Below are 19,753 nucleotides of genomic sequence, written 5' to 3'. Positions count from 1 at the left end.
ACAGTTCAAGAGCATCAATTCTTCGGTGCTCAGCTTTCTTTATAGTCCAACTCTTACATCTATACATGACCACTGGAAAAACCATAGCTTTGACTAGACGGACCTTTGTTGGCGGAGGTGCTAAAAACCCAAAATACTCTCCTTTATGCTGTATTCTTTTAGCAAAGACCAGGGCATCTCTCAAGAGACATTAACCTTAAAACACAGCAGCCTCAAGGAAGTCATTAAAATGCCTCTCTCAGCAGGCTTGTTGGTACCCTGGCTGCCCAGGCCCGCGGGGAGGAGGCGGTTCTGCTGCTGCTGATACTCTGCTTCGGCCCTGAACTCCACCTCTCTTTTTGCTCTTGACGGAGAGGCCGGGTCGCATGTCTCTGGTCTCTGGTCTCAGGGTCCCTGGATTCGGAGCACCCACTCCTCGCTTTCGTGATTGCCCAGCAGGTCTGTCTCCCCCTCCCGCTCCTTTCCATCCCAGACCTCTCAGGCTGCATTCCTCATAGTGTCAAGGATGTTTTCTATTGTACTGCTAATTATAAACAACCTTTACTGCTGCTGCTGCTGCTGCTAAGTCGCTTCAGTCGTGTTCGACTCTGTGCGACCCCATAGACGGCAGCCCACCAGGCTCCCCCGTCCCTGGGATTCTCTAGGCAAGAACATTGGAGTGGGTTGCCATTTCCTTCTCCAGTACATGAAACTGAAAAGTGAAAGGGAAGTTGCTCAGTCATGTCCGACTCTGTGCGATCCCATGGACTGCAGCCCCTCAGGCTCCTCCATCCATGGGATTTTCCAGGCAAGAGTACTGGAGTGGGGTGCCATTGCCTTCTCCGAAACAACCTTTAAAGTGTCATTAAATATAAATTCATTCATGAGTAAGATCTGACCCATCCATTCTCCAGACCAATTTTCAGCTTCAGCCAGGAAGCCAAGAATGCAGCTTTAAACACTGAAACCAGCCCTTCCAGCACGCGGGTCCAGGCTCCTTTAAAGGCAGCGAGCCAGGGCGCTGCTCCTTCCCAGGTGGAGTTCAAGGCCCCTCGCGGAACACGACGGCATTTTCTCAGTTCTCTGACTGTATAGTTCCTTCTGCTCTCCTAGCAGACTGCCCTTGCACTTGATTTCCGAAGGTGTGCTAATTACTTGACATAATTAGCTCCTTATAATTTTATGCTGTCTACATAAACCAGAAAGCTTTAATTATTCAAATTTCAACTTTACCGACTTTCACGTTTGCCTGTCGAGTGCGGCCTTGCCTTGGTCCGATCATGTTAAGGACTCGCGCGTTGTCTTTGGGCTTCCCCGGTGGCTCAGCAGCAAAGAGTCACCCTGTGATGCAGGACACTTACAGGAGATGCAGGTTTGACCCCGGGTCGGGAAAATCCCCTGGAGAAGGAAATGGCAACCCCACTCCAGTACTCTTGCCTGGAGAATCCCATGGACAGAGGAGCCTGGTGGGCTGCAGTTCGTGGGGTCACAATAAGTGGGACAAGACTGAGTGCCTAAACGACAATGTTGTCTGTGGTAGGTTAGCAAGTGAGCTGAGTTATAATTTTATTTTTTGCTGGAAGACATGCACTTATCTGTATGAACAGGACTGTGGGAAATGTAAATAGAGTAGATAGGGCATTTATGAGAGCGCGTTCTTTGCCAAAGCCACTCAGAACATTTGCACAATTACATGCCTTATCAAATGCTTGATTAAGTTATCAGTTCAGTTCAGTTCAGTCGCTCAGTCGTGTCCGACTCTTTTCGACCCCATGAATCACAGCACGCCAGGTCTCCCTGTCCATCACCATCTCCCGGAGTTCATTCAGATTCACGTCCATCGAGTTCGTGATGCCATCCAGTCATCTCATCCTCTGTTGTCCCCTTCTCCTCCTGCCCCCAATCCCTCCCAGCATCAGAGTCTTTAAGTTATAGGGCATGATTAAAAACCCAGATCAGTTTTGACTCCAAGAATGACACCCTACCCCCTACCCCACCCCGTGCAAAATGGCAGAGGCTCCAGTATAGTTTTTTCTCTTTCTAGAATCAACCATGTCATTTTGATAGTTATGAGAATTGTTTTAACATTAGAAACCAAGCTGTATTATTTCTCAGGCCCATTTCCTAAAATAAACCACAATTTACAGGTGTGGGCTGCAGAAGCTTTGATACTCAGATACAATTAGGAATTGTAGACACTTGGAAAATGAACCGGCCTCTATTCTGAAATAACCAAACAAATCTTTATTTAAGGATTCAGAATGCAATGAAACAAAGACTCCCAAATGCCCCAAACTGATCAGTAAGGACTCTGGGGATATCCGCTTCCTGCATATTTCAAGGGCTAGGAAAACCTTACTTTGTAGTTTAAACGAAGGACTTATGGTCTCAAGGTCTAGTTCCTAATCCCCTAACCTGATTTATCAACGAAATAGCAAGAAGCCTAATGCTTGAACTCACATGCTATAGCCAGGTCTCGCTCAACTTTTTTTCCTGAAAGGTAATTACACTAAGAATGAAAAAAATTTCTATAGCAGGGTTTTTAGGAAAGGTGCTGTTTTAAAGCACGTTCGCTCCTCTTGGTGTGAGCTGGACATTGTGATTTGCTTTCCACGGGTGGAGTATGGTAGACGTGACTCATATCACCCCCTCTGCGGGTCACCAAGGCAGGTGGCTCCTCCTCACGCTCCCTGGGAGCCCTCACTGGGGACAAGCCAGCGCTGCGTTATGAAGGCAGCCAGCATCCCTGCAGGAGGCCGTGCGTGAAGTGTGGATGCCGTGGGAGACGCCACCGCGGAAGGCCAGCCTTCAGATGGCTTCCAGATTCCTCACCCACTGACTCAGAGATGCATACTGAGATATATTTATATATGTGTGTGTGTGTACATATGCATATATACATAAACATATACACATAATTTGCATATACATACACAATGAAAGGAAATGGTCCACATGGTTGCGGAGGCTGAGAAGCCCCCCACGTGCCGTCTGCAAGCTGAGACCAGAAGGTGGTGCAAGGCAGCTTGGTCTGAAAGTCTGAGAACCAGCAGAGCGGAAGGTGTAAACCCCAGCCGGGGGCAGGAGAGGCTGAACGAGCCAGGCCAGCGCGTCAGTGAGCAGGAGAAATGGGGGGTCCTCCTCCCCACACCTTTTGTCCTATTGGAGTCCCAGCTGACTGGACGCTGCCCACTCACAATGGGCAGGGCCCAGGGCTTTACTGAGTCCACCTATTCAAATGCTAATCTCATCCGGAAACACTCTCACACACACTCAGAGTCCTGTCTAACTGGGAGCGTGAGCGCTAAGTTGTTCAGTCACATCCAACTCTTAGCAATCCCGGGGACTGTAGCCTGCCAGTCTCCTCTGTCCATGGGACTCTCCAGCAAGAATACAGGAGTGGGTTGCCAGTTCCTTCTCCAGCAGATCTTCCTGACCCAGGGATCGAACCCAAGTCTGTTGAGTCTCCTGCACTGGCAGGCAGATTCTCTACCAACTACGCCATCTAGGAAGTCAGTTAAAGGCCTTGAGCTAATCTGTGTCTAGTGGGGAGATTTCATAAACTGTAACAGAGAAAGAGTCAGGAACAGTGGGGAATTTTCTGCTGGCCCTGAAATCATAGCTCACAGATGGCTTCTAGATTCTGCCTCTCGCAACCAAAATGCCATGTTAATAAGCTGAGTCCAGGCTTACTGAGTCTGAAATAATGATGATTTTTGAGCCAAGCACGGGATTAGAGCCGTGATCACAGGGCCTGAGGGAACTGCCCCAGGCTCAGGCCCTTCGCCGGGCAGGGAATTGTGTGTCCCTGACCCCAGGCCAGAGGCTTCCTGGCTGTCCCTGGCTGGCCTCCAGCCGTACAGGCTCTGCCTTCAGAGTCTCTTTTCTCTGGGTTCTCAATGCCAAGTGGGCGAACTCAAGGCCAGAGCATGGCTTGTGGCCTGCGGGCCCTTCTTTTATTTCCCACTGCCGATGTCTCAACAATGACTCTGCACTCAAGAGCCTCATGCTGGGTTTGAGCCTCGTGGAGATACTGAAGTATGACCTGGGGGTCTTGACGCTGCTCACCTGCACCCCCCTCCTCCTCCACAGCTTCCCAAGGCCCAGCCAGGAGGGAGGGGAGCGTGGCTTCCCCTGCAGCCCAGGGAACTGGGGAACAAAGACCATCCCTGGGGCTCTGGGAAATGACCTGTTCTCTCCAAGTTCAATGGGATATGAGTAATAACCCAGAGCAGCCACTTACCCTGCTTCCGTCAGTCGAGCCACTCTCCCACTCTTTGCTTTTCTTTTTGGGGTAAATTGAAGAAAGGGAGAGAAACAGAAATATTCAAACCTACAACGGCTGCTTCCAGGATCCTCTTGGAGAGCTGGCTGATCTGGAGCCCTTGCACGTGGGTGTGAAGGGAACCCTCGCATTTCTGGGACTCTGACAACAAAGGAAGGCATTCCCGGCCACCGGCCACTGAGGGGTTTGGTTTCTGAAAGCTGCAGCCTTGAAGCTGTGTTACGGTTGCTGGCTGCTCACTTGCAGAAGGGAACTTTATATTCTTTTCTCTGTTCCAGGTTTTCCTGCTCAGTTAGTAAAACTCACTTTTCATTTGCTGCCACCTCCAGTTCTGCCCTGGATTTCAGAGGACACCTCACCGAACGGCCTGGCTGGCGTGAGGTCAGACACCTGCTCCTGCGGGGGGCAGGGTGGGGGCAGCAGGAGGGAGGCGGCTCTTGTCTGGTGAGGATCCTGGTCCCCAGGGCGAAGGATGGAGCAGCCACAGCCCTTTCTCGTCACGCCCCTTCCACAACGGTCTTCTTTTTCATTTTGGAATGGTCCCCACTCTGTCGGGGGAGGCCCCTGGTTTTCAGAAACCTTAAGTCCGAGAGAAAGCATGGCTTGGAGTCTGGCTGACAGAGGTTGGTGGGGGCCTTAACGGCCTGGCCAGGTTTGCTGAGCCCAGGACTCTGCCGCCCACCACCCCTGCCCCCAACCACCCCCGGTGGGCGTGGCCATGTGGCTGATTCTGCCCGGGGAGAGCACGGATGAGCCCAGGGCCCCTGGCAGCCTGGCTCTGGAAGCCTCCTCCCTCCTCTTTCTCTGGCTGAATGGGAAGACTTCATGGCCTCCAGGGGCAAAATGGTGCCGGGACCAGGGGCCCGCATGACCACAGAGAAGGTCACTCACCCACCAGGAACTCGGCGATGAATGTTTTCTAAGCAAAAATTAGCTTTCTGAAATTAAGCTACAGAACTGGGGTGTCTAGTGAGTCAGTACTGCCCTGAGAAACAGGGGCCAGTGGCCCCCACTCACGCCCAGCCCTGGATTTCTCATCCACCCAGTGAGGAATGATAATCCTCGCCTCGCTGTGTTCAAGCCAGGATCGCAGGACAGGAAATCTGGGGGCAACTCGACCAGGGCCTGCTCTCAGCAGGTCCTCAATCAATACCTGCCTTCCTGCTTCTCAGACCGGATCTCTCTGCCCTGAGTCTCCCCGCTGCCCGTCTCTGAAGCTCCATCCCTTCATCCACCTGTGACACAGGGGTCCTCAGACTGCCCGTGACAGTCGGTGAGGGGCGCCCTCACTCGGCAGTCTTCAGCCACAGGGGCTGGCATTCCTGCTGAGTAACAACGCCACCCCACCCCGTTTCCTTGGCTGCAGAGACCAGGACAAAATCAGAGACCGGGGACAAGCGGGCCTGTCCATCAAACGGCCACCTGATCCCAGGAGGGCTCGGGTCCCTCAGTTGGGACGGTGGAGGCCCTCCTGGTTGGAACCAAGTGGAATGGCTCCCTGATAGCGCGTAATTATACGTCCGCTGGCTGCACGCACCGGCGCGGCCCGGGAAGGAAGCGAGGGCCCGCCAGGGGTCCTGGCCCTCCGCTCAGCCCTCAGCCTGGGTCTGGGGCCAGGCGCCAGCCTCTCCCCACATCCTGGTCCTGGGGGGTGGCCCTCCTTCTTAGAAGCTGATTTATTCTCCCGGCTTGTACGAGGTAAAAGTGACCAATGGAAACGTTTCTGAGGGCGTGTGGAGCGGTGTTTTGCATACGCGTGACATGTTTCCCGCACCAGGCCCACTGCCGCGTCCAGCACCCCCACAGACACCTTTTATTCCTCCTGATGAGGACACTCACATCTCTGAGCACGTTTCAAGCAGACGCAAGAGTGTTGCTAAGTGCAGGCGCCAGGCTGGGCTCGGTCCAGAGCATCTTCACCTTCTAACCGGAGGTCTGTATCCTCTGACCAACATCTCCATCCCCGCACTCCACTTCACCCCTGGAGACCACCGCTCTGCTCTGGTGCTGGGAGTCTGGCTGGTTTTGAGGTCACGCAGCGTCTGTCTTTCTGTGTCTGGCTCGTTTCAGCCAGCTGGCTTTCTGTCTGTCCGTGTCTGTCTGTCTGTCTGACGGAGTGTGGCCTCCTCACATCCTCCACTTCCCAGGTGACTCTCACGGCCGCCCGGAGAGCGCAGGCCAGTCTCAAGGACGAGCTGCAGACGTGGACTCTCCTGACACCTGGCGGCCACTCGTCTCCAGGGCGTCTCAATTCTCTCCTGTCTCAGGGGCACAGATGGGGGCCGCAAATGGGGCTACCGTGAGACGGATGGACGGGAGAGAAACAACAGGGGCTACTACGGCGTGCACGGCGCGTTTACAGGAGGCCTCAGTGACGTGGCACCGGGTGCTGGGCACCACAGCTTCCACGGCGTCCCCGACGAAGAACAAGGGGCTCGGAGAGAGGACTGGGACTCGAGCCCCCAGAGATGGCGAAGACGGGCTGGCACAGGCTGGTGGAGGCAGATAGCGAAGACGGGCTGGCACAGGCTGGTGAGGCAGATAGCAAAGACGGGCTGGCACAGGCTGGTGAGGCAGATAGCAAAGACGGGCTGGCACAGGCTGGTGAGGCAGATAGCAAAGACGGGCTGGCACAGGCTGATGGAGGCGAAAGCGTTTCAGGAGGGCTTGTTACAGAGTCCTAGGTGCCGACTGTGGGCTGAGAACAGTCTAGAATTGCCAAATAATTAAGAATGGTCCAGCCCTTACTGATGGGGGGTGGGGCAGAGTTTATCTTGTATTTCCTTTTTCTCACTGTTTCAGCTCAGAAGCCTCCCTGTGCAGAGCCGTGTATTTGGGGTGGCATCCTCCAGCCCCTCTAGAAGCCAGACCTAAGGGCCTGCAGCCCAGGGCTTCCGGGGCCTGGCTGTTCACCATCTGGAGAAGTGGCTTTTGGCTGTGTCTGTGCGTGTGTGGTCAGTCTCAAGCTCGGCCCCGTGTCGGTCCCCGGAGGGGCAAACCCGCCAGGCCAGCGGTTTCCTCCCCAGCTCCTTCCCCAGCAGAGCCTGGGCCCAGCTAGGGCGTTCCGCACAGGTCAATCCCTCTGAGCGACACTCTGCCCCTCCTGGAGGACGCGCTCTGGGGTCCTCAGAGTGAGTCATTCCTTGGATTCGGATCTGAGTTGAATTCTCCAGAATTAGCGAAAGCAACCAGTATGGGCTGTGGTGTTGGGATTAGAATGTAAGAATAGTATCAGTTGTAGCGAAGATAAAAACTTTAGGACTTTCGCCAGCTGTTCTCTGCCAATTAGCTTTGAGGTGAGATGCTTGGGGTTTTGTGACCCAACTTTTATTCCCCTCTCAGGTGGATATTGAACTCTGAAAAAAAAGTTGGGTTTATCAATACAGACAACCCTGGGAAGCAATGTAATATGTATATATATATACATACTGGTTTGTTTGATTTTTAAAACTTCAACTCCTTAGCAGTTCCTACTGGCTCTGGCTCTGGTGGGGACTTCTGAAGAAAATGAGCTCCTGAGGGCCTCTCCTTTAGCTTTCTCTGAAAGGACGGTGAGGACTTTCTTTCTCCCTGACATATCACGGTTTCCCTTCCTCTGCAAACAGCCTCTCAGACAGAACACGCAGACACTTGCACAGACTGTGCTGGGGATGAAGAACGGTTAGGGCTCTAGACTCTCACTGCCGAGGGCCCAGGTTCAATCTCCAGTCAGGGAACAAAGATCCCACAAGCAGAGCACTATGGCCAAAGAAAAAGAAAGAAAGAAGAGAAAACCATTGTTGCCATGTCATAAACAAAGGATGCTGAGGCCCTCAAGCCATCAGACACTACAGCAGCAAACAGATGGGGAAACAGTGACAGATTTTCTTGGCTCCAATATCACCGGGGATGGTCACTGCAGCCATGAAATTAAAAGATGCTTGCTCCTTGGAAAAGCTATGACAAACCCAGACAACATGTTAAAAAGCGAGACATCGCTTTCCTGGCAAAGGTCTGTTTAGCCAAAGCTATGCTTCCCTGGTGGCTCAGAGGTTAAAGCATCTGCCTGGGTTCGATCCCTGAATCAGGATGACCCCCTGGAGAAGGAAATGGCAACCCACTCCAGTATTCTTGCCTGGAGAATCCCATGGACGTAGGAGCCTCGTGGGCCACAGTCCATGGGGTCGCAAAGAGTCGGACACGACTGAGCGACTTCATTCACTTCACTGGTGGTTTTTACAGTAGTCATGCATGGATGTGAGAGTTGGACCATAAAGAAGGCTGAGTGTTGAAAATTGATGCTTTTGAATTGTGGTGCTGGAGAAGACTCTTGAGAGTCCCTTGGACTGACAGATATCAAGCATGTCAATCCTAAAGGAAATTAATCCTGAAGAATCATTGGAAGGATTGTTGCTGAAGCTGAAACTCCAATACTTTGACCTCCTGATGTGAAAAGCCATTCATTGGAAAAAACCATGATGCTGAGAAAGATTGAGGGCAATGAAGAAGGGGGTGGCAGAGGATGAGATGATTAGGTGCCATCACTGACTCGATGGACATGGATTTGGACAAACTCTGAGAGATGGTGGAGGACAGAGGAGCCTGGGGTGCTGCTGTCCATGGGATCACAAAGAGAAGGACATGACTTAGTGACTGAACAACAGGGGCATTTGCCATCTGCTTCTGTGCGGACTGAGTCCAGAGCTGCTGCAGCTGTTGACCTTCGACCTGCCCTGAAGGGAGTTCTACATAGAAAACAGGAATGAGCTATCTTGTGCTTCAGAAAACTGGTGGAACAGGCCTTTAGATAATTACAGATTTTCAGGAACTGATTTTATGAGTCCAATCCTGGCATCTCCTCATATCCAGACAAGCACGAAATCACTTCATGGTGACATCAGCTCCTTGTGACTAGCAGAAAACCTTTTGCGAAGAGAAGCGCTTGATGGTATGAACTTCCCGTTCAGCAGAGTCGCCTATGCTGGCCTTGCCCCTGCCTCTCTGGAGAAGTTTCTCAGAGCTTTGGCTGCTGTCCTCATTTGGCACAAATAAAACTGAATTTGAAACTCTCACACTGTGTGTGTTTAAGTTGACATGTGTGTAGACAGGGGAAATCTGTCTACCACATTTTGTGTTGTTGTTATTTGGGCAAAGAATAGCAACTTTATTCAGAAAGCCAGCAAACCAAGAGGACAGTGGACTCATGTCCCAAAGAAGCATCTTGCCTGAGTTGGAGTTCAGGCTTCTTTTATACTAAAACAGGAGGAGATAAAGTCGGACATTCCCTCGCTGTGGGCAGCCTCCAGAGGGGAGGTATCCTTTCTCCTCCCTGCAGTCATTCACAGGGAGCTCTCCTTGGTTATATCCATGGTTATCCTCAGGATGGCTTTGCTAAAATTCCCCTCTATGCCCCATTGTTTCTGCTGGCCAAACGAACACTAATTTACCCAATATTTGTTTTTCTATTGTCAACTAAAAAATGCACAATGTGAGAGTTTCGAATCAAGTTTTATTTGCAGCAAATGAGGACTGTAGCCTGGGAGACAGCACCTCAGACAGCTCTGAGTCTGCTCTAAAGAGGCAGTGCGGGAGGTCAATACATGAGATTTTAGTGAAGGGGAGTTCAGTGCAGTCAAGCGCCTACTTTACAAAAGGAGAGTTGTGCTAGTCACCAGGAGCTGGGGGATTCGGTGCTCTTGTAGATATGATGAGATGCAAGGACTGGGATCATGAAGTCAGTTCCTGAAAAACCTCTTTCTAAAGGCCTGTTCCTCCGTCTCCTTGGAGCATGGAGTGCCTCCTTCTCCACCTGAATTCCCTTCAGGGGCTGCTGTAGGCTGGCAGCTGAAGCAATGCAAGGTTCGGTCTCTGCAGGGCCAGATGGCAAACGCCCTGGTTGTTGTTCAGTTGCTGGCAGATGCTCTTGGCAAGTGCCAGTTTCTAGCTGACACTGTCTCCATGCGAACTGCCTTGCTCCCTCTATAAGTCTCAAACCCCCAACATCTTCTTTTGCATTTAGCTGAAAATGGTATTTGAGGTGAGGGCTCTGGCAATTTTGGTGAATTACTCAGTTTTCTTGTGTTTCTCCCAGCTGGCTCAATGGTAAAGAATTTGCCTGTCAAGGCAGGAGCCACAGGAGACGTCGGTTTGATCCCTGGGTTGGGAAGATCCCCTGGAGAAGGAAATGGCAACCCACTCCAGTATTCTTGCCTGGATAATTCCATGGGCAGAGGAACTTGGTGGGTTACAGTCTGTGGGGCCACAAAGAGTCTGCCATGACTGAGCAACTAATTAGACATGAAAGTGAAAGAGGAGAGTGAAAAAGCCGACTTAAAGCTAAACATTCAAAAAACTAAGATCTTGGCATCCATGATCCCATCACTCCATGGCAAATAGACGGGGAAACAGTGGAAACAGTGGTGGACTTTATTTTCTTGGGCTCCAAAATCACTGCAGATGGTGATTGCAGCCTTGAAATTAAAAGACACTTGCTCCTTGGAAGAAAATCTATGACCAACCTAGAAAGCATATTAAAAAGCAGAGACATTACTTTGCCAACAAAGGTCAGTGAGGCAAAGCTATGGTTTTTCCAGTAGTCATGTATGGATGTGAGAGTTGGACCATAAAGAAAGCTAAGCACCAAAGAACTGATGTTTTTGAACTGTGGTGTTGGAAAAGACTCTTGAGAGTCCCTTGGACTGCAAGGAGATCCAACCAGTCCACCCTAAAGGAGATCAGTCCTGGTTGTTCATTGGAAGGACTGATGCTGAAGCTGAATCTCCTGGCCACCTGATGTGAAGAACTGACTCATTGGAAAAGATGCTGATGCTGGGAAAGATTGAAGGCTGGAGGAGGAGGGGATGACAGAGGATGAGATGGTTGGATGGCATCACTGACTCAATGGACATGAGTTTGAGCAAGTTCTGGGAGTTGGTGATGGACAGGGAGGCCTGGCATGCTGCAGTCCATGGGGTTACAAAGAGTCAGACACAACTGGGTGACTGAACTGAACTGACTGATGGATACACAGTATTTAAATTTGTGTGACTTTCTCTGATTGATCTGTCTCGTGTTAATTCTTAGATTAGCCAAACGAACCTAAAAGGGTAGAGGACAGCTCTTCCTCCGCAGCAGTTGGCGGTGTAAGTGGCTGAATCCAGCTTACTGACGGAACGCTCCTCGCCCCAAGGCTGCTGAGGCTCAGAGAGCCTGAAACTCCTGATGAAAGAAGGCACGAGGTAAGCACGAGGTCAGTTAGCGTCTTCACAACCAAGATAATCACGATGGTATGATCACTCACCTAGAGCCAAACATCCTGGAATGTGAAGTCAAGTGGGCCTTAGAAAGCATCACTACAAACAAAGCTAGTGGAGGTGATGGAATTCCAGTGGAGCTCTTTCAAATCCTGAAAGATGATGCTGTGAAAGTGCTGCACTCAATATGACAGCAAGTTTGGAAAACTCAGCAGTGGCCACAGGACTGGAAAAGGTCAGTTTTCATTCCAATCCCAAAGAAAGGCAATGCCAAAGAATGCTCAAACTACCACACAATTGCACTCATCTCGCACACTAGTAAAGTAATGCTCAAAATTCTCCAAGCCAGGCTTCAGCAATACGTGAACCATGAACTTCCTGATGTTCAAGCTGGTTTTCGAAAAGGCAGAGGAACCAGAGATCAAATTGCCAACATCCACTGGATCATCGAAAAATCATGAGAGTTCCAGAAAAACATCTATTTCTGCTTTATTGACTATGCCAAAGCCTTTGACTGTGTGGATCACAATAAACTGTGGAAAATTTTGAAAGAGATGGGAATACCAGACCACCTGACCTACCTCTTGAGAAACCTATATGCAGGTCAGGAAGCAACAGTTAGAACTGGACATGGAACAACAGACTGGTTCCAAATAGGGAAAGGAGTACGTCAAGGCTGTATATTGTCACCCTGCTTATTTAACTCATATGCAGAGTACATCATGAGAAACGCTGGGCTGGAAGAAGCACAAGCTGGAATCAAGATTGTCAGGAGAAACATCAATAACCTCAGATATGCAGATGACACCACCCTTATGGCAGAAAGTGAAGAGGAGCTAAAAAGCCTCTTGATGAAAGTGAAAGAGGAGAGTGAAAAAGTTGGCTTAAAGCTCAACATTCAGAAAACGAAGATCATGGCATCTGGTCCCATCACTTCATGGGAAATAGATGGGGAAACAGTGGAAACAGTGTCAGACTTTATTCTGGGGGGCTCCAAAATCACTGCAGATGGTGACTGCAGCCATGAAATTAAAAGATGCTTACTCCTTGGAAGGAAAGTTATGACCAACCTAGATAGCATATTGAAAAGCAGAGACATTGCTTTGCCAACAAAGGTCCGTCTAGTCAAGGCTATGGTTTTTCCTGTGGTCATGTATGGATGTGAGAGTTGGACTGTGAAGAAGGCTGAGCGCCGAAGAATTGATGCTTTTGAACTGTGGTGTTGGAGAAGACTCTTGAGAGTCTTTTGGATTGCAAGGAGATCCAACCAGTCCATCCTTAAGGAGATCAGTCCTGGGTGTTCTTTGGAAGGAATGATGCTGAAGCTGAAACTCCAGTACTTTGGCTACCTCATGCGAAGAGTTGACTTATCGAAAAAGACTGATGCTGGGAGGGATTGGGGGCAGGAGGAGAAGGGGAGGACCGAGGATGAGATGGCTGGATGGCATCACCGACTCAGTGGACCTGAGTCTGAGTGAACTCCGGGAGTTGGTGATGGACAGGGAGGCCTGGCATACTGCGATTCATGGGGTCGCAAAGAGTCGGACACGACTGAGTGACTGAACTGACCTGAGCATCTTGGAGCTCTGCCTGCAGGGTCTGGTGGAAACTGAGTGGTAAGAGCCCTTTATCTCTTTTCTAAAGTTATATTAGCAGGAGAAAGCATGGTGCTAATTTCGTGGCTCAATGACTCGGGGCACATATTGGTAAATTACTCTCGGTCTGCAGATTCTTTCCTCCCAGAGGTGGCAGTTGTTTATCTTTTACCCATTTTTCATAAGGACAAAGAACTTTGGTCTGATTGGTCTTCCTCCTGTCTTGTTCTGAGTCTTGAGAGCTTAAGGGAGCACAGAGGTGGAGAGAGTGCTCCCTGACCAGACCTGGGAGGGACGGGATGGAGGAAAGCCAGGGGCAGGGGAAGGACTGCCGCGCTGGGCTGCAGCTGAGGGCCTTGCTGGCTGGCTGTGCTCAGCTTCTCTTAGAAATTAGATCCTGTATGACGCAACCGAAAAAAAAAAAAATCTTGCATGTCTCAACCAAAGACCCTGCATGATACAACTAAGACCCAGCATAGCCAAACAAATAAATAAAAATAAATATTAAAAAGGAAGGAGAAGGAAATAGCAACCCACTCCAGTGTTCTTGTCAGGATGACTTGTGGACAGAGGAACCGAGTGGGCTTTAGTCCATGAGGTCGTGTCTGAGAGTCTGCTCCAAAGCGGCAGTGGGGGAAGGCCAATATATAAGGTTTCGGGGAAGGGGGAGTTCACTACCATGAAGCATTCATTTTACAAAAGGTTTTTTGATCCTTAGTTGCCAGAGGCCGCACAGGACATCCCCCCCATGACAAGGTCATGCGGAAGAGAACTGTTGAGCAAGGCTTCAGAACTCAAGGGGCTCCCTAGGCTGTCTCGAGCATCTACCCCAAAACCAGAATCTGTCTGTTTACTATTTCATGACTTTCACCAACTCCTCTGACATTAACAGGGGGCTAACCCTGACCACTTTTCTCTGGAGAAAATCAACTTAGGGCTATAGCTAATAAGTCTCCTGGACATGAGAGGAATATTTCAAATCAACCTCCCTCTGTTAGCATTCTAGCTTGCTCGGCAGGTATATCTAGACTTTTACAGCTACGCATGTGATTATTTACAGCCTCCCAACTGTGAGAGGCACAGAAAGCCTAAAACATAGAGCCTTTGAAAGAGTTAAAAGTTATTAGAGTAGTGCTGATGTAGGATTTCATTATTGGGCCAATGCTTGTTGCTAAGTTCCCATATCTCTTATCCACTGTGCACCTGGGAATGCATTAGTTAACATAGTGAGAATGCAATAAAAACACGTGTAGCCTTGAATTTAACCATATCAGACTTTTGAGCTAATTGGTTCTTTCTTGTAACTCACTGCACTTTTGCTCTGTGAAAAACGTAACTCTGTTTGGCATTTTCTGAGGCTGACATAGATTAGAAATATAAAGAAAATACACTTTGAGGAAAAATAAGTTTTCTGGTTGAGCAGCCTTTATCAAAAGAGGGTCATAAAATGTTCACAGGCCTCCAAGGCCAGAAGATACTGTACACAACATCTTTTGTGGAAAAGGTATGCAGAAAAATCCTGGTTTCGATAAGGGCAAAACTGCTGGAATGTTTGGGCTGACTCTGTATGACCTTGCATCTTTCATTTCCCTCTATGTATAAGGCAAGGTATAAAAGTACCTTATGAAAAATAAAGCTTCGGGGCCTTGCTCTCCAAAGCAGCTTGGTCACCCCATGTTTTTTCTTCCTTTTTTTTTTCTCTCTCTCTCCCTCTCCCTCTTTTTCAGAGGGAGCATAGGGGCTCCCTGCATTCACTTATCTGCCCAGGTTTCTAAAACCTGAACGGGAAGACGTTCTATGTCTTCACTCCCTCAGGAGACCAGGAGGGCACCTCTGGCCTCCGTGAACAGGGCAAACTTCTTGTCTCGGAGTTTAATTGGCTTTCTATGTAAACCAAGGAATATCAGCCTCTTTCTCTCTTCTATTTTCTTATCTTCAACTTTCTTTCCTTCTCTTTCTCTCTAAATCAATTGCAATCACCGACACCGTTCCTCCTTCGGGTTTCCCTGGATCCTGCGGGGGCTGGGCCTCGACACTTAGTCATGAGGGTCTTCTCTAGATATGAGGAGACTTAAGGATTGAGACCATAAAATCTATTCCTAAAAACATCCAACTGTCTAAAGACCTGTCGCACCAGATTTTCTGGAGAACTGGGTGCCTTCCTCCACCCCGAACTCCCTCAGGGGGTGTTGAAGGTCAGCAGCTATCGCAGCTTGGGGTTCAGTCTCCGTAGCAGCAGATGCCAAACGCCTTTGCTGTTCAGTCTTTGAAGATGCTCTTGATAAGTGCCGATTTGTAGTTGGCCGTTGCATAGAGTCGAACACGATTTAGCGACTAAACAACAGCTGCTTAGCACAGGGAATATATTGAATATTCTGTGATAAACCATAATGGGAAAGACTATTTTAAAAAGAATAATGTATATATGTATGTATGTATCTGAATCACTTTGCTGTACAGCAGAAATTAACACGCCATTATGCATCAACTATATTTCAATAAAATTAAAAAAAAAGAATTCATCAAATTGAGGTATTTCTCTCTGAGAAATTTCAAAGTCAATTTGAGGTCAAAAGATTCCATTTAGAATTTGATTTGAGGAAGTTGTCCAAAATGTCAATAGTTTTGAACATTTGATCAAATAGGATTGTAAATCATTGGTAAATAATGTTTAATTATCTGTTGGAACAAGGTGACAATGTGAGATTTTAAAGGCAAATACAGAAGTTTTGGTGGTTTCCCTGGTTACTCAGAAGGAAAAGAATCTGCCTGCAATGCAAGAGACAAGGTTTCGACCCCTGGGTCAGGAAGATCCCGTGGAGAAGGAAATGGCAACCCACTCCAATATTCTTGCCTTGAGAATTCCATGAACAGAGGAGCCTGGTGGTCTGCAGTCCATAGGGTCACAAAGAGTCGGACAGGACTAAAATGACTTAGCATGCACAAAGTGTATATAATTATGAATAAAACTTAGCTCTTTGAATATGGAGAAGACTCAATTCTCCCAAGTAATCAAAGACCCAAGAAAAACACAAAGCATAGGAGATTTTGATAGGATGCAAAATCTTTGCTTTCCAGGCAGATAACCCAAAAGGTAAAGAAGAACTTTTTACAATCTCTTATCAAGAGCAGAAAATCTTGTTCTTTTTAACAAAGAGAAAACTAAATTCTGATTTTGTACCAGATTGCACTTGTGCAGTTATTAGAAGCTGCTCTGTGACTTGAAAGTTGGAACGCCAAGGACACCTGAAGGACGATGAAAGCAGCTCAGAGACTGTCCGAGGATATGATGTGCTGGGAAGGGCAGGGCTCTGATGTCAGGGGCAGAGTCTGTCCCCCTACCTTAAGTTCGAGGGCACACCACCAAGGTGTCCTTCGGTCTCCTTTTTGCAAAGTGGATACTATAAAGTGTTTGGCAAAACACAAAATGCCACAGAAACAAGAGCGAGGAGCAGATTGTCAGAGTGAACTGAATTCACGGACGCAGAGCTTTTATCACAGAGACCGGCACTCGCTAAACGTGCAGTGAGGAGAGAGCGCCACGCTCAGTGACAGCCCCACTACTGTTCAGTGATGGACGCAACAGACTCACCGTCGCAGCAAACGCTGGGAGAACAGGACGCACAGGGCCTGCTCAGGCTGCAAGAACTGGACACGATCTGAGAGGGGGAACAGGGCCCTGCCTCTGCCCACCTCTCTCCGCCTGGCAGACTTTCATTTAGAATCTAAGTTCTGGCGGAAAACAAATGTTCATCTAGAATTCTATGCCCAGTGCCATACATGCAGTTTAAGATTAAAACAAACGAGAAAAAACAAAACTGGGAGGTTTTACCACCCAAGAACTCACTAAAGCAAATTCTATAGAACAAACTTCCAGAAAAGGGAAGTTATCCTGTAGGAAGGGCTGACACTTTTAAGAAGGAATGATGAGCAAAGCCACTGTTGCGCATACAGGGAAATGCAAGCTAATACTGTCCATGGAAAAAAAGAAGTTTAATTTCGGAGGTTAAATTGAAAACAGTTAATACAAAACAGCAACATACAAACTGGGAAGGATGGTCTTAAATTCTTATTATTCAAATGGAAAGTTTAAGACATTCATGAACTTAAGGTAAGTTAAAAGTCAAGGATCCCCATTAAAGGAGTAGAAAAAGAATACGTAACATCTAAAATAGAGAGAAAATGGAGTATGAAAACAAGTATCCAGTTCAGTTCAGTTCAGTCGCTCAGTCGTGTCCGACTCTTTGCGACCCCATGAACTGCAGCACACCAGGCCTCCCTGTCCATCATCAACTCCTGGAGTCCACCCAAACCCATGTCCATTGAGTCAGTGATGCCATCCAACCATCTCATCCTCTGTTGTCCCCTTCTCCTCCTGCCCTCAATCTTTCCCAGCTTCAGAGTCTTTTCCAATGAGTCAACTCTTCACATCAAGTGGCTAAAGTATTAGAGTTTCAGCTTCAACATCAGTCCTTCCAATAAATATTCAGGACTGATCTCCTTTAGGATGGACTGGTTGGATCTCCTTGGAGTCCAAGGGACTCTCAAGAGTCTTCTCCAACACCACACTTCAAAAGCATCAATTCTTCGGCGCTCAGCCTTCCTTATAGTCCAACTCTCGAGACCGCGGGTAAATCCAGACGGTGATGCCAGAGGGCAGGGGAGGGTCCCTGCCAGCCTCGCACAGCAGGGGGCGTGGCTGCGGGGTCGGGACTTGACGTTTCTCAGGCGTCACCAGGCCCGGGGACCACACCTGCCCCGCTCCTCCCTGCCCCGTCCCAGGGATGGCCTCGTGCCTGCCAGCGTCCTCTGGACTCCTGCCCCACCCCCCTGCATGGGTGAACCGGACCAGCAGGGGTGGTGGGCGTCCCTCTGGAACGGGTCCCATCCTTCTGCGTTCCTGCCCAAGAACTTTGCTCCGGCACTCTTGGAGTCGGGGCCGTCTTCTCCTCGGAGTGGGACTGAAAGAAGATATCTAAAAGCGAGTCTTCGTTGTGAAGGAGACAGAGCAGTGGTTGGACCAGGCGAGCTGCCCAGGCAAAGCTGGTCCCACAAGCGCCCTTCAGCAGGACTTCCTGGGACTCCCGTGACAGAGGGGACAGAAACGACCTCCGGTCTCAGCAGCACGAGGCTCGAGTCCTCGTTCCTCAGTAGTGGGTCTGCAGGACCAGAGACCCCTCTCAGGGTGAGAGACGTTACAACCGCTTAAGTTTTGAGAGTATGGTGGTCGCAGGAAGGAACTATGTCAGCGTCACTTAGGAGGCCAAAGATACAGTCATTTGCAAACCTTTCAACCATCGTGGTCTCTTCTGGACCCCAGGGCACTTCAGGAAATGATTCTGTAGTCAGAATCTCCCAGAGTGTCCTGGGAGTGTGACACCCACAAGTCAGGCATCATCTTGTTTGGTAGAGTCTGTCTGTTTTACTAAATCCAAAAAGTAGGTAGTGAAGGCTGAGTGCAAAGCCTGGAGAGCAATGCCCGGCAGTCCGAGGGACGGGGCTACAGATGGACGGACAGACAGCTGCGGTCCCCAGCCCGGGAGGCCCCCCAGCAGCACAACTCAGGCTCTCCTAACCCCGAGGTGGGGGTGAAACTCGGGGGCCGTGCCCTGACCTCTGCAAACCCGCGCACCCCTTCTCCTACAGCCCAGGGAGCCCCTGTCAGTGTAGTTTTCTGCTGAGGCCCCTGGACCACGCCGCCCTCCCTCCAGCCTCACAGGCACGGTGAGATGCCCAACTCTTAAGACACAGGGTTCTCAGCTCCTAGGAAAGAAAGGAACTGCAGTGTGAGCACCATGAAGGAAAGCTGTTGAGAACAGGCCTGACGCATCCATGCTGGGGAGGGGAGAGAGGAGAGGTGGAGACGAGAGGTGCCCGTCGCACCACCCCGTCCTCAGTCGAGCAGTCCAGGTGAGCGGTGCTTCCCGAGCCACGGGTCAGACACCGTGAAACATCACACTGTTACTCAGCTGCACCCAGGGTTTAAGAAGCAACGTGTTTGGGATTCCTTGGAGAATCCTGCCTTTGCCTGTGGTGCCCACAGGCGCTCTTCCCCAGGAGGAGCTTGGGTCCTGATGCAGAGTCCCCTCCCGGCTTGGACGGCCATTGACACAGTAGGCGTGTCGCTGCCTCTTGGCCGTGGAAGACGGTTCAGGAGAGATGCCAGCCACGGAGGCGCTGCGTGGCCCCCAGCTGGCTGTCCCTCTTCAGGGGCGCTGGACACTCGGCTCACCCAGACCGCAGAGGCCAGGGCTGCGTGCAGCTCACTGTCTTCACAGAACTCTCCCCTCTTGTGACTCACAATCCTGTCCGGTTCTCAGAGCTCATCATCAGCCTGCCCTCGCCTGGCCCGAGCAGGAGTGCCCCTCCCCGGCCTGCTGCCACCCCCGGGTCCCTGGCACGGAGGACAGGAAGTGACTAGACTGCTTGAGATGAGCAGGTACGTGGTAATGCCCTAGAGACAGGCAGCTCTGTCTGGGGCAGAGGGAGGGATGTCCAGTCCAGCTCTCTCCGGGGCAGAGAGAGGGCTGATGGTCCTGCTGGCCGGGCCCTCAGCCGCATGATTCCTGGCTGAGAGGCAGCCCTGCTTCTCCTCTGCGTTCAGGCCCCTGCAGCCCATGCAGAGTTCCGCCCGAGGGGTGGCATCTGGACACAGAGAGGCT

This window comes from Oryx dammah, unplaced genomic scaffold (assembly GCF_014754425.2).
Source record: "Oryx dammah isolate SB20612 unplaced genomic scaffold, SCBI_Odam_1.1 HiC_scaffold_4, whole genome shotgun sequence".
NCBI lineage: Eukaryota > Metazoa > Chordata > Mammalia > Artiodactyla > Bovidae > Oryx > Oryx dammah.
The sequence above is the reverse complement of the archived record's forward strand: the minus strand, read 5'-3'. Positions refer to the sequence as shown.